The sequence below is a fragment of the Urocitellus parryii genome, chromosome 10 (assembly GCF_045843805.1).
Source record: "Urocitellus parryii isolate mUroPar1 chromosome 10, mUroPar1.hap1, whole genome shotgun sequence".
Classification (NCBI taxonomy): domain Eukaryota; kingdom Metazoa; phylum Chordata; class Mammalia; order Rodentia; family Sciuridae; genus Urocitellus; species Urocitellus parryii.
Genome location: NC_135540.1, coordinates 107,547,782 through 107,564,513, shown reverse-complemented (window position 1 = coordinate 107,564,513; position 16,732 = coordinate 107,547,782). Strand labels below are relative to the sequence as shown.

Genomic DNA, 16,732 nt, shown 5'->3' with positions numbered 1-16,732 from the left:
AATTTGCAGTCCCACCTGCAACGAATGAGTGTACCTCTTTCCCCCACATGCTTGCCAACATTTGTTATTGCTTGTATTCTTGATAATTGCCATTCTGACTGGAATGAGATGAAATCTCAGTGTCATTTTAATTTGCATTTCTCTAATTGCTAGTGATGGTGAACATTTTTTCATATATTTACTGACTGATCACATTTCTTCATCTGTGAAGTGCCTGTTAAGTTTCTTTGTCCATTTATTGATGGGTTTTTTATGGGGTTTTTGTTGTTAAGTTTTTTGAATTCCTTATATATTTATATATATAAATTATATATAATTTTAAATTACATATAATTAATGCTCTATCTGAGGTGTAGGTGGCAAAGATTTTCTCCCATTCTACAGCCTCTCTCCTCACACTCTTGGTTGTTTTCCTTTGCCTGTGAAGAAGCTTTTTAGTTTGACACCATCCCGTTTAATGATTCTTAATTTTACTTCTTGCACTTTAAGAGTCTTGTTGAGGAAATTGGGTCTACATTTTCTTCTAGTAGGCACAGGGTCTCTGGTCTAATGCCTAGGTCTTTGATCCACCTTGAATTGAGTTTTGTTCTGGGTAAGAGACAGGGGTTCAATTTCATCCTGCTACATATGGATTTCCAGTTTTCCCAGCACTATTTGTTGAAGAAACTATCTTTCTTCTAATGTACGTTTATGACTCACTCTTTATTCTAAGAATTAGCAACTATAATCTAAACAGGGTTGATTATGAGATAAACATATTTCTACTTACTTTTCAGGATAAACTTGAATCATAGAGAGTTCTTTCTTTCTTTTTTCCTCTTACTATTTACTGTGAAATTTAAGTGGATTCACTTTAAGTGGCAATATTCTGCCACGATACTCAACTTGACAACTTGAATACTAACTGCATATTGATGCTATCAGTATTTGCTCATGTATTAGTCAGCTTTTTGTTGCTATAATGAAATGCCTATGGTAGATAACTTTAGAAAGAAGAGAGGTTTACTTAGCTCACAGTTTTGAAACTTCCAGGACAAGGTACCCATGGGTCTGGTTCCGGTTCTCAGCTGTGTCACATCCCGGTGGATGGTAATAGCAGGAGCACATGTGAGAGCAACCAACACATCTCACCATGAAAGAGTGGTCAGGCTCAGACTTCTCAGAGGAGGACATACAATCAATCAATAAGTACATGAAAAAATGCTCACCATCTCTAGCAGTCAGAGAAATGCAAATCAAAACCACCCTAAGATACCATCTCACTCCAGTAAGATTGGCAGCCATTATGAAGTCGAACAACAATAAGTGCTGGCGAGGTTGTGGGGAAAAGGGTACACTTGTACATTGTTGGTGGGACTGCAAATTGGTGCAGCCAATTTGGAAAGCAGTATGGAGATTTCTTGGAAAGCTGGGAATGGAACCACCATTTGACCCAGCTATTCCCCTTCTCGGTCTATTCCCTAAAGACCTAAAAAGAGCATGCTACAGGGACACTGCTACATCGATGTTCATAGCAGCACAATTCACAATAGCAAGACTGTGGAATCAACCTAGATGCCCTTCAATAGACGAATGGATTAAAAAAATGTGGCATTTATACACAATGGAGTATTACTCTGCAGTAAAAAATGACAAAATCATAGAATTTGGTGGGAAATGGATGGCATTAGAGCAGATTATGCTAAGCGAAGCTAGCCAAGCCCTAAAAAACAAATGCCAAATGTCTCCTTTGATATAAGGAGAGTAACTAAGAACAGACTAGGGAAGAAGAGCACGAGAAGAAGACCAACATTAAACAAGGATGAGAGGTGGGAGGGAAAGGGAGAGAGAAGGGAAATTGCATGGAAATGGAAGGAGACCCTCAGGGTTATACAAAATTACATACAAGAGGAAGTGAGGGGAAAGGGAAAAACAGTACAAGGGGGAGGAATGAATTACAGTAGTGGGGGTAGAGAGAGAAGAGGGGAGGGGAGGGGAGGGGAGGGGGGATAGTAGAGGATAGGAAAGGCAGCAGAATACAACAGACATGAGTTTATCAATATGTAAAGCAATGAAGTGTAACTGATGTGATTCTGCAAGCTGTTTACGGGGTAAAATGGGAGTTCATAACCCGCTTGAATCAAAATGTGAAATATGATATATCAAGAACTATGTAATGTTTTGAACAACCAACATTAAATAAATAAATAAATAAATAAATAAATAAGAGTGGTCAGGCTCAGGCCTGCACAACAACTCCCTCACAAGAACCACCTTAACCTGTGTGACAGCACATCCCCAATGACCTAAGGTCCTCCTACTAGGCCCCACCTATTACCGATCTCATCTCTCAACATCACCACGTTGAAGATCACGCTCCCAACACATAGACTCTTGGAGACAAATCAGATCCAATTCTTAGCAGCTGGTAAAAATCTGTTTGATAATATTAACATAATTAAAGGTTATTTGACAGTTAAGAGTGGAGGTGGGGAATAATCACATCGTGATTATATTATTAAGAGTTCCTATCTCTTAGAGGTACACACTGGAAAATCTACATATAATTTTACTGTCTGTGCTTTGCTCCATATCTGATGAGGGGTATGTGGGAATATAAACGAAATAAAATTGTTCATGCCGTAACTGCTAAAGCTCGGTGGCAAATACAAGGGCTTCCTTATATTCTCCTATTTGCACTTATCTTTGAATTTTTTTCCTCAATAAAAAGTATTTAAAATACTTGGTTTTGCATGTCCCAGTCATGGAACCCTTTGGAACCAGTAAGAAAGAGAATAGAAAAAGTGGAAAGAAAGGAGAGAAGGGAGGGAGGGGAGAAAAGAACCAAGGTAGTGGGCAAATAGAAGGAGGAAAAGATAGGCGGGCTCCCTTCCTCAAGCATCCTTACTACCACTGTACCTAGCAAAGCCCTTCCAGTGGATCCGGTGACTCTGTGAAGCAGCCTGGAGCCTCATGACATTGTAGTGTGACACACACACACACCCTCTGAAAAACAGGAATGTGTGGTTTCTAGCCACCAAAAATAAACCCACAGTCTAATGCAACATCTGTCCTTGTGATAACTCCTCTCTTCCCTCTACGTTATTTCCTTCCCTTTTCCCTGATCAAATTTCATGGAACCCAAAGTTTGGTTTTCAAGTGTAGAGTATAAGATGAGAGAAATTCGGCACAAACTGACCAAGTACCAAAGTCCAAGCGGGCTGTCAGGCAAAGTGAGTCTATCCAAACTGCAGCCTTCTTATAAAAGAATCAATAAGGAGACCGTCAAAGGTCAGTGTCACAACTCAGCACACTCGAATGAGGTGGCAAATTTGACCAGAGATATTTTTACCCTTATTGCTAGGCTGTATGATTCTTAGCAAATAAAGAATTTCCAAAACTGAAATGTAAGCTTTTACCTACCTGATATCTAAGAAGAAAAAAATTTTTTTTTAAAAATGGTAAAATACTAATTCCATAGGAAACATATCTCACCCATCACTTATAAAAAAAAATAAAAATTATAAACTACTCAAAAATGTCCTGACATCAGCCCAATCTAACTATGGTTTGGAAATGTCCGGTGACATTTTCCTCTGTCCCCGCAATGATGAAATGAACTGATAACCATCCTCTTCTGTCCTTTGCTCTACCCATCATTGTCAATATCTGGCGGGTGTTTTTAAATATAGCTACAAATTCATTGACACCCATTCCTCTCATTAAGAGTCAGGGTCTATGTCCTCTCACTTGGAATCTGAGTGGGTCTGTGGCCCCTTCAACTAATATACTATAGCAGAAGTGATACTATGTGACCCTTGAGCCTAGGTCATAGAAGCTGAGGAGCTCCACCTAGTTCCTTTGAGCCTCTGGTCCTTTGGTTCCCTGTTGGAACCCAGCCACCATACTGAGTGAATCCCACACCAAACGGAGCAACCATACACAGATGTTCTAGTGCCAAATTCTAGTGAAACCCAGCCTTCGAATCATGCTAGCCCAGGAGCCAGTCATATGAGTGAGAGAAACTTTAGATGATTCCAGTCCCCACTCATTTGAGTCACTCCCAGCCATTCAGGTTTTTCAAGAGAAGCCCAGACTTTGTGGAGTACAGACAACACATCTCCATTGTGCCCTTGTCCAGTTGCTAACCTAGAGAATCCATGAGCGTGCTAAAACGGTGGCTCATGGTGCCTTCAAATTCAGGGTGGTTTCTCACACAGCAATAGATAACGGGGACAGAGACTTCACCTTCTTAACTACACCATTCTCATTTCATTTTCTCTAATCCCTGTCGACCTTCTTCCCTCTCTCAAATACTTCCTCTTCTCCACTCGAGGCATCTTTTCACAATTTTCAGTTCATGAGCCAGTTTGTCCACAGGAATAGTTTCCGGCATTCATTCTGACATTCATTCATTCATTCTGACATATCTATGCATTCCCATGATACATGAGGAGCCAGGCATGAGGCATCTGGGTGATTACAAAACTAAACAAGACATGATCTTTGCTCTGGAGAAGCACGGGAAAGACTGACTTAAAAACAGCAACCCCACACTCTGGAAAGGGAGATCAAGCTGACATGCATGAATTATCTTGGAATCACTTCCAGACCTAATAATCACCAGTCTATGATCACTAAAGAGGAAACAATGGCCCCTTTTCAGAGTACTGCCCACGACGTCGATGAGGAAAAAAACACAAGAACAGAATTTTAACAGATGGCTAGAGATATGCCAACACGTGAATCAACGGTAGATGCTAATGTTCTGATTTTAACACCCACGTCCTCGTATAATGCAGACAGAGATTCTTTCTTCAAACTTGTTTAATTTTAATCCGAATCATCAACAGGAAATAAAGGTTTAAAAAGGCATGTGTTTACTATTTCATTTTCCAAAGTTTCACAGTGAGTTTTGAGTATTTAAACTTCACCTGAGTTTTAATTTTGAGTATTTTATTAATGCAGGGATGAAATTAAAAAGAAAAGCAATAGTGTTAGGTACAGAAAAAAATGACTTTTAATTATACATATTATTCACTTTTTGGACTAGATGCATTCCAAGCACATGGCTTAAGTGAAAATAAAATTTAATTAGAATAATTTTTCTATCTGATTCAATCCTAGGATCAAAATTACACTCCCCTGAGGACAAAAATTATTCTGTACACATAGTTAAAACCCTTTAGAAAGGAACAATGTTGGGACCCAGGTCCTTTGGGGCACTAGGGAACTGAGCAACAGTTGCACAAAACTTCCAGAATTATTTAAAGGTTTGAACAGAAATATTTGTATTTTTTACAATTTTCCATTTCCCATTACCCCCATTTACTCATACAATCATCTCCAAAGAAAATAAATTTGTGTTACTCATAAACTTTCCCTGATATATAAAACTCCTCAAGCTAGAAACTCCTCCCTTTGGAATATTATCTGAACTAAATCTCAATATTACATTTTGCCAATATAGTCTGAAAATTACATTAGTTGAGAAATCATTTTCTACAAATAAATCAATGCCCAAGTTTCCAGTGCTGTGTGAAATTCTGAAAATCAAATTTACTTAAATAAGTGATAATGATATTTAGAAAACCACACAGAATAAATTAGTTAATATGTGCATGTATACACATTCACATATACATAACTCTCTGGTCCCACACAAATTTCTCTAGAGCATATTTCTTTCTTTTTTTTTTTTTTTCCTGAGACCTTGGTCTTACACAAATCACAAATCAAGCAAAATAAAATTTATTTGGCATAACCTGGTGCCCAGAACAGTACCTAAAAATCCATTAGGTATTTGGTAAGTATTCAGATGACTCAATAGATTTCACTTTATTTAAGTCTTGTTGCACTTTATTCAGAAGCCAAACCTCAGGTAAAGGAAGCATCTACTTCAGATCCACCACCACTTTTAGTTTCTCTGTTTCTTTTACTGTCACTGAACAGACTTGAAGGAAACCTCCTATTTAAAAAATATCCATCTGCATTTTAAATCAGCTTCTTTGGCATCATAAATTAACCAACAACCAACAGGATCTTTTTCTTCTAAGATGCTCCTGAAGATGGATTCTGTCCTGCATCTGTGTTCTTTTTCCCTGTGGGGACTGGAGGCTCAGTTTCCCCATCTACCTGAGGAGCCTAGGTATGTGTCCCTGATGAAAATGAGATGATGGTATTCCAACCACACTCTCTCGCTCACATCACTTCAATGTTACAGTCTGTCCACCACTATTCTGAATTTCCTGTTAAACATATATATACACACACACACACACACACATATATATAATACATATATATGTATATGTATGTATGTGTGTGTATACATTTTCTCATGGTGTAGACTCCTGTCCTTAACAAGAAAACTGAGGACAAAACTTACAGACTCTAAGGTCCCTGTGACATCATTTGTAAGATTCAAGGTTGAAGCCAATGGTCTCTAAGGCTGTCATTAGCCCCATAATTCAATTATTCAATTATTCGGTGTAGCTGAATATGCTAGAAGCCCACTGGCTCCCCATATAACTATCATCTTAAAACACATAAAAGTCAACTACCTAGAACATAAGCATGCACCTTTCGACATATTAAAAGACCAATTCTTTCTTTGAGTTAGGATCCTGCTACCTTGCCCAGGTTGGCCTAGAACTCTGGGACTCAGGTGATCCTCTCGACTCAGCTTCCCAAGTAGCTGGCACGACAGGCACATACCACTTCATTTAGTTTCTAAAAGACCAAAATTTTAATTTGCCTCCTGACAGAGCCATAGGAGACATATGCAATGGTTCTTTAAACATTATCTTAAAGATTTATTTTCTTATGTCATCCTCTGTCACCTTATCCCACCAATTATTGACATTGGACTTCTGGTTAAGTAGCATGATTTAGTGGAAGGAATTGGAACTGCTGAGCTGATTAACTGGCTCTGAATCTCAGCTTTGTCGTTTATTAGTTACATAAGCTCATACAAATTATCAAACTGCCTGGGACTATTTTTTTTTAATCTGTAAAATGAGAATGGTGGCATCAAGCTTACAGGATTATTATAGGAAAAAAAATAAGAAAATGTACCTTTAGTTTCTTACACATAAGCAAACACTTGGGAAAGCAACTGATGGTCGGTCAACTGTTGCCATATCTTTATTATGAATTGGTTCACATTTACACACTCAACAACTATTAACTGAGCATTGCTAAGTGCCAGATATGTTCTCAGGCTCTGAAACTTAAAACACAGCCATTAAGAGAGCCATATCCTAATGGAAGAGACAGACATAACAGAAACTAACACTTTCACTGGCATGTTATTAAAGCTAGACCAGAGATGGCTATAAGTTTCAATCCTACCTGAAGATGAAAAGCAGATAGAATATCAGCACCGGTGAGACCTGGGCTGGGCTACAAAGCAAGGTAAGCCATGAACCATGAAAGAGGGAGGGGCAAGGATGTTCCCAAGGCCAAGAGCTCAGCATTGTAAAATGCAAGGTGAGCATGAAGAAACAAAAGCAGTAGAAAAGCTTGTATTGATTTAAATATATCCCATATCAATACTCCTTCCTCTCCCTTGTCCCAACCCAACACACACACACACACATACACACACATTCCCAAAGGAGAGAATACTATTTCCACTATTTAAAAACAAAACAAAACTTATTCCTTTCCAGCCTTTTCTTATTTGTTCACTCACTTTCCAATGAAGCATTTTATTTAAAGTCCACTTGACATCAGGCACCATGAAAGGAACAGACAGAAAGCTGCTGTATCCAGATGCTGCATTACAGGGTATGAGGCCTGGGCACTCTGAGATTGGAAATCACTGGATCCAAACTTCTTAGTTGAGAGATAATAATATTAAAGCCCCAAAAAGCTGAGTTGACGGACACCTCTCTTTGTTCATTAATATTATTACTGATATACCTTAATTTTAAAAAATAAAACATTTGCCATAATTACTTTTGAGAACTTTACATTAAAATTATGGGATTTTGGTGGGCTGGGGTTGTGGATCAGTGGTAAAGTGCTCCCCTAGCACGTGCAAGGCCCTGGGTTCAATCCTCAGCACCACATATAAATAAAATAAAGGTATTGTGTCCAACTACAGCTAAAAAATAAATATATTCTTTTAAATGGGATTTTTTTCTCAGTGTCACTCAAAAAGTAAGACTTCACACACACACACACACACACACACACACACACACACACACACAAACACAATCACACAGTTCTTTAACTTTTAAAGTTATACTCCATCCAATATTTCATTTCATTAAATAAGTTAATGCATGTAAAACATTTGGAATAGTTAACAATAGTAACATACGTCCATATGTTTGCTGTCACTCTCACTGTTTTAATTTTCATAGTATTATTATAAGTCACTAAGAAACTGAAATGTGAGGGAGTAGATGGCACTTTGACAGGTGCCTTCTATAAATTAATAAATAAAACCAAAAACAATATAACCAAAATAATAATGATGTTAAAATATCAACAATACAGAATTGATAGTCTAGAAATAAATCCATACGTCTATGATCAACTGATTTTTGACAAATGCTAAGACCATGAAAGGGGAAAAGAATAATCTTTTCAACACATGACACAAGGACAGCTGGATACAAATGAATTTGAGCCCCTACCTAACACACAGACTTGAAGAACTAAAATTATAAAATTTTTAGAAGAAAATGTAGGCGTGAATTTTTGTGCCCTTAGATTAACCAAGAGTCTCTTAAATATGACAGAGAACATAAGCAACAAAAAAAAAGTAGATGAACTTCATCAACTTAAAAGTTTTTGCATATCAAAGGACATCATGAAAAAAAAAGCTAAGACAATCCAAAGAATAGGAGAACATATTTGTAATATAAAAAGAACACTTACAAGTGAACAATAAAAAGACAAATAACCTAATTGTAAAATAGGCAAAATGAGTCAGGTATAGTGGCATGTGCTTGAAATCTTAGCTACTTGGGAAGCTGAGGCTGGAGGAGCATTGGACCCAAGAGTTCAAAGCCAGCCTGGTAATATATCAAGACCCCATCTCAAGAAAAGAAAAAAGAAAAAATTAAAATAGGCAAAGGACTTGAACAGACATTTCTCAAAAAACAAACAAACAAACAAAACAAAACAACAACAACAAAAAAAAAAATATATATATATATAGAGAGAGAGAGAGACACTAATGGCCAATGAACATATGAAAAGATGTTCAACCATCATTAGTCATTAGGAAAATGCAAATCAAAACCACAAAATACCACTTCACACACACTAGGATGGTTAAAAATCAAAAAAACTGAAACATAACCAGTATCTGCAAGAATGTGGAGAAAACAGACCCTCATACATTGCCCGTGGGAATTAAAATGGTGCAACCATTGCAAAAAAACAGTTTGGCAGTTCCTCAAAAGTTAAACACAGAGTTACCCTATGACTTGGCATTTCCACTCTTAGGTATAAACCTAAGAGAATTGAAAACATATTACTCAAAACAAAAACCTGCACATGAATGCTCCCAGCAGTACCACCCATAACAGCCCAAGAGCGGTAACAACCCAAATGTCTATCAAATGATGAATGAATAAGCAAACTAAGGTCTATCTATACCATGCAATATCATTCCACCAAAAATAAGAATCAAATACAAAAGATGTAACAACATGAACGAATCTAAAAAAACATATTAAACTGAAGAATCCAAACACAGTTGTACTGATTCCATTCATATGAAAGATCCAGAACAGGTGAATCCACAGGAGTAGAAAGTAGATTGCTGTTTCATTGGGAAGAGGAGAGAGAAAGGAAGATGGGGTTTTCTTTTGAGGAGGTCATAGAAATCATCAGGAATTGGATAGTGGTGATGGCCATATAATATCACAAATAATACTAAAAACCACTGGACTGTGCTCTTTTAAATTATTTAAATGGTAAATTTTATGTTAATTAAATTTATTCTCAATAAAAAAATTTAAGAAAAAAATTCATGTACAATATATAAATAATATGCTTGCTGGGGACATAGCACAGCAATAGAGCACTTGCTTCGCATGTCCCTGGTCCTGCATTTGATCCCAAGCATCAAAAAAAAAAAGTAGACATATATATAAGTATGTGTATATATATATATATATATATATATATATATATATATATATACACTGATAAGAATTAAAAGTGATAAAAGATATTAGAAATGAAAATGGTGGGAATAAAACAGTGGAATCCAAGTTTATATGATAAGTGGAGGTTGATTCTCACATCAGCACATATGGCAGAAACAGAATATTGTCAAAATTAGCCTTGACTATTCCTCAGGAGACACAGGTCACAAAGGAGAAAGATGCTCCAACTCTGAATAAGTCCAACACAGCACTGGCAGAAATGTCCAGAAGCCACTGGGAAATCTATCAGTTAGTTTTTTATCAGAACAAAAAGAAAAACCTGTTCCATAGTAGTAGCATAAAACAACAAAATATTAGTTCTCAGGATTCCACAGGTTGGTTGGGCAGACCTGGCCTGGATGTCCAACCTGGTCTAGCTCCGGCAGGCCTTCAGCCAGACAGAGCACATGTGGCCCCTTCCACAGGAAAACTTGGGCTTGATCACATAGTCCTCAGTTTCAAGAGCAGTGAGAGCAATCAAGCCCCAATACACAACACAGTTCACACCTCTGACTGCTTTACTGGCCAAAGCAAGTCACACTACCAAGGCCACAGTCAAGCGAGGAGGCTATCAGTCAAGGGGTGTAGATACACCAAGAGGGCACCGTAAGGCTTTTTACAAACAATATAGCCCAGAGTAAAACAGATTTGGGGTTTTTTGTTTTGTTTTGTTTTAGTTTAGCATGAAAGTCATTGGCTTGGGCTTAGCACCAGCTGTTGTGGAAAGGTATTAGTCCTGAACCACAACAGTCACATGGAGCACTGAGAGGCTCCAGAAAAGCTGTATAAACCAAGACTGAGTGAGGGAGCAGCAGGTTCAGGAAATGCACACACCCTTGGGACATTACTCACCCAGAAGAATGGTGAATAGAAGCACGCACACTCTTGGTGTTGTTTCTCTTTTCTTTGCTGGCACCCAGAATTCAAGTCCCTTAATTCAAATTCTTATACGCTATACTACTACTATACACAGATAACCAGAACTCTGAGACACTGACTGCAATATTGACATCTGGAGCCTCCCAAAGTCCAGGAGAAAAAGGATAAACATATCACAGAAGAATGATTTTTCATATCAATTTATCAAAAGAAAAACTTTCTGTCACGAAATTCTAAGGAGAAATTAGTTTGAGATCCTAATGGGATAAAAATTAGTTGGTATCAAAATTCTTTGGGGTCAAATTCAAGGTTTGCTCTCCAATATGTGACTGGAATATAAATCTTATGTTGATAATAATATAATGCAGTGTATTTAAACAGCATAGCTGGGAAATTTTAAAAAGGCTAATGTGTACCTTCCTGATAGGCCAGGTACCTCACAGTGTAGCCAACTGAATGACCAATGTAACAAAAACACCACCACTCTCAAAGACCTATGTCTTCACACTGGAAGCATGCATATTTGGAGATTCCAACTTCATCTGTGATGTAAGTCCACTCCTTGACTTCATGATCTCTCTGCTAACATTGAGCTAACACAACTCAGATTGATGCAGCAATTATAAGATCCTGGCAGGTGTTCTTCTCAGTGTGATTTCTGCCAAATCAAAAAGCTCTCAAGTAAAGCGACAAATTATTTAAAGTTCACAGTAGAAGCAGACACTAATATTTTTAATTAGTGAAATAGCAAAGTGGATTCAAGCCATGGAATAAAAATTTTCCAAGGCTTTTAATACACTGTAAGAAAGGTTGCTGCATCTCTTCACTCAACCACCCTCACCCATTGCACAGTTAGCATGTACCCCAAGGGGGTGATAAAAAAAAATAAATGCATAAGTAGTGCCAAGTATACACTTGTCCTTCATCCAAATACATTTCAAATTACCATTTACCTGACACATTTGCTTCACATTATACTTTAAAACTTTAGTTACACTAGCTTAAAAGCATGAAAGGTAAAAACTCCTGTCATTCAATGAGAATTCCAGAATGCACACCTTGCCTGGGATCTACTGAATAGCATCCTCAAGTCTTCTAGTCTGTGCATATAAGGTAATACCTGCATTGCTGAGTGCAAATGCTTCTTTATATTAATCAAAACAATCAAATCAGACTGGTATAAGAACCTGGAAGAAGGAAGGAACACACATATTCACATTCCCCTTTTGGCTCTGAGATCTTCCCAATTTGTGAACCACATCAAAATCTAAACAATTGAATTTACCAGCTTCAATAACCATCGTAAGAAATGCTGAGCATGACAGACATCACCATTCCAAAGAGGCCTGTCCTCAATAATATCACCTGAATGACTCTATTACACAGGCAAATTGCCCAGTGTGACAACAGAACTCACATTTAAAACCTTACCCTGCCAGATGGCTGAAATGGTTCCAATAGTGGATATACTTTCATTCCACAATTTAAAATAAAATATGGAAAGTAGATATCCCAGAAGATGGTAACTAACATACAAACCAAAGTGTATTTGAACCATCTCAAGCATTTCCCTTTATCCAGTGCAACCCACTCAGTATGCTCCACCATCCCCCTTAGGGATCACATGACTTACACTCTCAGCCATAAACCATTCAGTCCACCCACTTGCACCTCCAAGCACCCTGTTAGTTCTTAACCCCTTTGCAACAAAAACTATTGAAAACTAGATGATCTTTGTTCTCTCTGCTTCTCACATCACATGCTTTCCTCAATCCCTCCAGATGGGCTTCTGTCTCTACCAATTTACTAAGACGGTCTTGTTCAAGTCACCAACAACCACCAAGTTACCAAACTCAGTGGTTCCTTATCAGTTCTTTTCTTATTTGACCTTCCAGAGGTATTCAACATGTTCTGTTCTTGTAATGCTTGCCCCTCTTTTGGTTCTCTGTGACATAAAAATTTCCTGCATTTCTCTGATCTTAGAGGCTACGTCTTCTCAGTCCCCTCTGCTGGCTTCTACTTCTCTGCTTTACTTCTAAACACAGGCTCTTCTTGGGTGGCCTCATCGAGTTCCAAAAATGGCTTGAAATATTATCCATGTTGGTAACTCTGAAATCTACATGTTTAACCCACAAACCTCAGATTTCTCGCTCAACTGCAAACCTGACATCTTTCTGTCAATATCTAACAGGTATCTCCAACATATTCTTGCCAAAATAGAAGTCTAGATTTCCCCCTAAAATTTGCTCTTTTCTCAGTCTCTGCCATCTTAGTAAATGGCCTCTCCATTTCTCTAACTGCTTATCTAAAAATCTAGGCTGTATCATTGATTCATTCTTTTCTCTTATACCTCAAATCCGACGCATCAGCACATTCTTTGGGTTGTGCCTTCAAAGTATTTTTGGAAACACTCAAGATTCTCCTACAGTCCTGTTCCACTGGTGTAATAAATTGTTTGCTGTAAAGGCCTTGATTTTTCAGATCTCCCTGTATCTGTTCACACCTTTCTGAACACTTGTCCTTTATATCACACCCTCCCACACTGACTGTGAGTATTGTTGTGTAACGTGCTTTGACCAATAGGACAGAGAGAAAATGAACACAAACTAAAACTTTGGAATGTGTTTTCTTGTTTCTACTTCTTATCTTGCTTATTTGCAATCACCATGAAAATATGTCTGGGCCAAGCTATCCTACTAGAAGGATGTAATGTACATATAGAAAAGACTTGCCATCTCAGCTGAGGCCACGGTAAGCCATCTACACTAACTGACAGCCAGCCAGCCCCCAAACATAGAGAATCCAGGCAATATGGTCAAGATCATTAGCTAACCCACAGCTGATCACAGCAGATACATAGTCTAGTCCAATCAAGACCAACTGACCATTGTCCAGATCAGCAACACTTTATCAACTCAAGAGCAAAAATAAACCATTATCATTGCATGCTGCCGAGTTTATGGGGATGTTTGTTACACAGCATTACTGCGGCAATAATCAATATAATCACCATCATCCCTCATCAAAAATACTGCAAAATATCCTAACAGGCCTCACTACTTCCTTTTTTTATCTCTTTCAAATAAGTTCTCCATTCATCAGTTAATACAACCTTTTAAAAACATAAATCATAAAAATACATAAATCATGTCCATGTCATCAGCACTGCTTAAATCCTTCAACGGCTACCAATACACTTAGACTAAAACGTAAACACCTTACCCTGGTACACCACCTACTTCTCCAACCACTTCTAGTACCACTCTCTCTCCTAGCCCACCATGATTCAACCACACCCACCTTCTTCCTACTCTTTAAACACTGAAAATTTATGCTAGGGTCTTTGCATAGGATAGTCCCTCTACCTGAAAGAATGTTCTTCTTTCTCTCTGTTTACTCTCCCTATCCCCTCATACCAGCTCCTTGTTTAACTCAAATTTCAACCTAATGTCACTTTCACAAAAAAGGCCTTCCTTGACTCCCAGTCTACAGGAGGCAGCCAGTCACCCTCACTCTGGTCTCCCATTTTAATTCTTTGTATTATACTTATCACTGCAAGACATTCCTTTAAATTCCATGACAGCAGGAACCTAGTCTATGTATTCACTGCTGGATCCTCAGCTCCTAAACAGTTCCTTCACATAGTAGGTACTCATTAGAGATTTAATGAATACTACTTGATTCATTTATTAAATGAATGAATCAGAACCTTTCTGACATCAGGTTTATAAAAAAAACGAGGAAATAGGCGTGCTAACATGGAAAGGAGAAAAAACAAACTGATTCTGAGAGAGAAATCTTGAAGTTAAGAAACCACTTCGGAATTGTGGCTCAGAGGTAGAGTGCTTGCCTAGCATGCGTGAGGCACTGGGTTTCATCCTCAGTACCACATAAAAATAAAGATATTGTTTCCACCTATAACTAAAAAAATAAATATTAAAAAAATCACTTCACCTGATACAGAATGAAGGCAAGAGTTTGGACTCTGAAAACAACCTAGAATAGGAGCAGGGCTCTGATCCTTACTGGCTGTGTGTGTAAACATGGACACGTTACTCACCTCTCTACCCTTGCTTCTTCATTTATAAAGCAAGGTGACAATTACAACTTCATAGCATGGTAAAAATTAAATTAAAAAGTCTTTTTTTTTTAATATTTATTTTTTTAGTTTTCAGCGGACACAACATCTTTGTTGGTATGTGGTGCTGAGGATCGAACCCGGGCCGCACGCATGCCAGGCGAGCGCGCTACCGCTGAGCCACATCTCCAGCCCCAAAAAGTCTTTACATAAAGTACTTAGATATCTGGATCCAATAATTACTCAATATTAGTGATGACAATGATGGTGGTGATGGTGGTGGTGGCACACAGTCCACCCTGGTGGTGTGGATTAAACTGGCATGTCCAGAGTATCTCACTCAACCTCTTGTGGCTACTTGAATTTTCTTTGATTTTTCAGGCACTTCAAATTGTCCCTTGTCATCAAGAATGGATTGAGCACAGAACCTACAACCAGAAGAGCTGGATTCTGGCTCTGGTTCTGCAACTCACCATCTGGGTAATCCTGGGTGAGTCACCAACTTCCCAGACCTGAAAGTTTTCTTGTCATTTTCTCAGTCCGTGCCCAAGACAGGAAGTGCAGAAAATATTCTGTGAAGAGGTGGCAGTAGGAATATAAGATAGGGACATGAAGGCAGAGAGACAAATCACTACACGTTCCATTCTGGAGCATAAAAGGAATGTCTGAATACCTTAAGACCTCCCAAATCATGTTTCTCAGAACACTGGACCTGTTGAATGATTAGACATGCTTATTCCAAACCAAAATGGCTTAGGCACAGGAATACCACCTGCCTTCGTTCTCTACTACATGAACAGGGGCCAGCACAGCACCCAAAACACACTAGCATGCACCTACTAGTCCATTCATGCTTGTTGAATGAATGGACAAACATATTTGGGGAAAGCTGGGTTAACCTATGTCAGACTGGTTCCTTATGAGCATTTCTCAAAGACTTTAATATGTGAACAAGCTCTGTGAATTACATAGCATGCAGTGTTTCCCAACCTTATTTGATCACAGAACTTGCTCTATTTCCCTTGAACCTCATTAACATCTCTGAGTTGTAGAATTCTATAAAACACTGGGAAACACCATAAGCTTATGTAAGTCATTTTTACTATCATGCAATCCATGTGTTATCTTACTCTTCACAAGGTTATTAAAAGGCCGAGTAATTTGATTCATATCTAGTATACAGCTGTTGTCTCCCAGCATCCTGGAACCTTAAGTCTCCTATTGCTAGGCAGGACCTCATCCTTTCCTAGCTCATAAGCAGCAGGAGGACCTGACTCATTTCCCTACCTTACTCTCTGCTCCCTCATAACTACCCTGTGCTGCCAATCCCTCCCCCTCCTCTCCCACCATCTCCACTCTACAGCCCTACTCTGTGAAGTTTCTTAAACTGCTGTCATGACTCCTCCTCCCCCTTTACAACTACTCCAACCAAGTTTTAATCTTGTCATTTACAATATCATCCCACCTCTCTCCTTTTTTATAATAAAGGCTGTCTTTGTCTTGCATTCTCCCTCCTAACTCATATCCAATCCAATCTGGGTCCCCTCTTCCTTTCCTACCACTTATTTCCCAGGAATCAAGCTCTTCCTAACTCCAGGCCTCTGCTCAAGTTGTGCTCTCT

The 16,732-nt window shown here is 38.4% G+C and overlaps 1 protein-coding gene across 1 annotated transcript in view; it reads right to left on the bottom strand.

Moving 5' to 3' along the window:
- The window catches only part of Tec (tec protein tyrosine kinase), a 105,557-nt gene that overhangs the window by 73,700 nt on the left and 15,125 nt on the right, over nt 1-16,732 (bottom strand). The window lies entirely within an intron of this gene.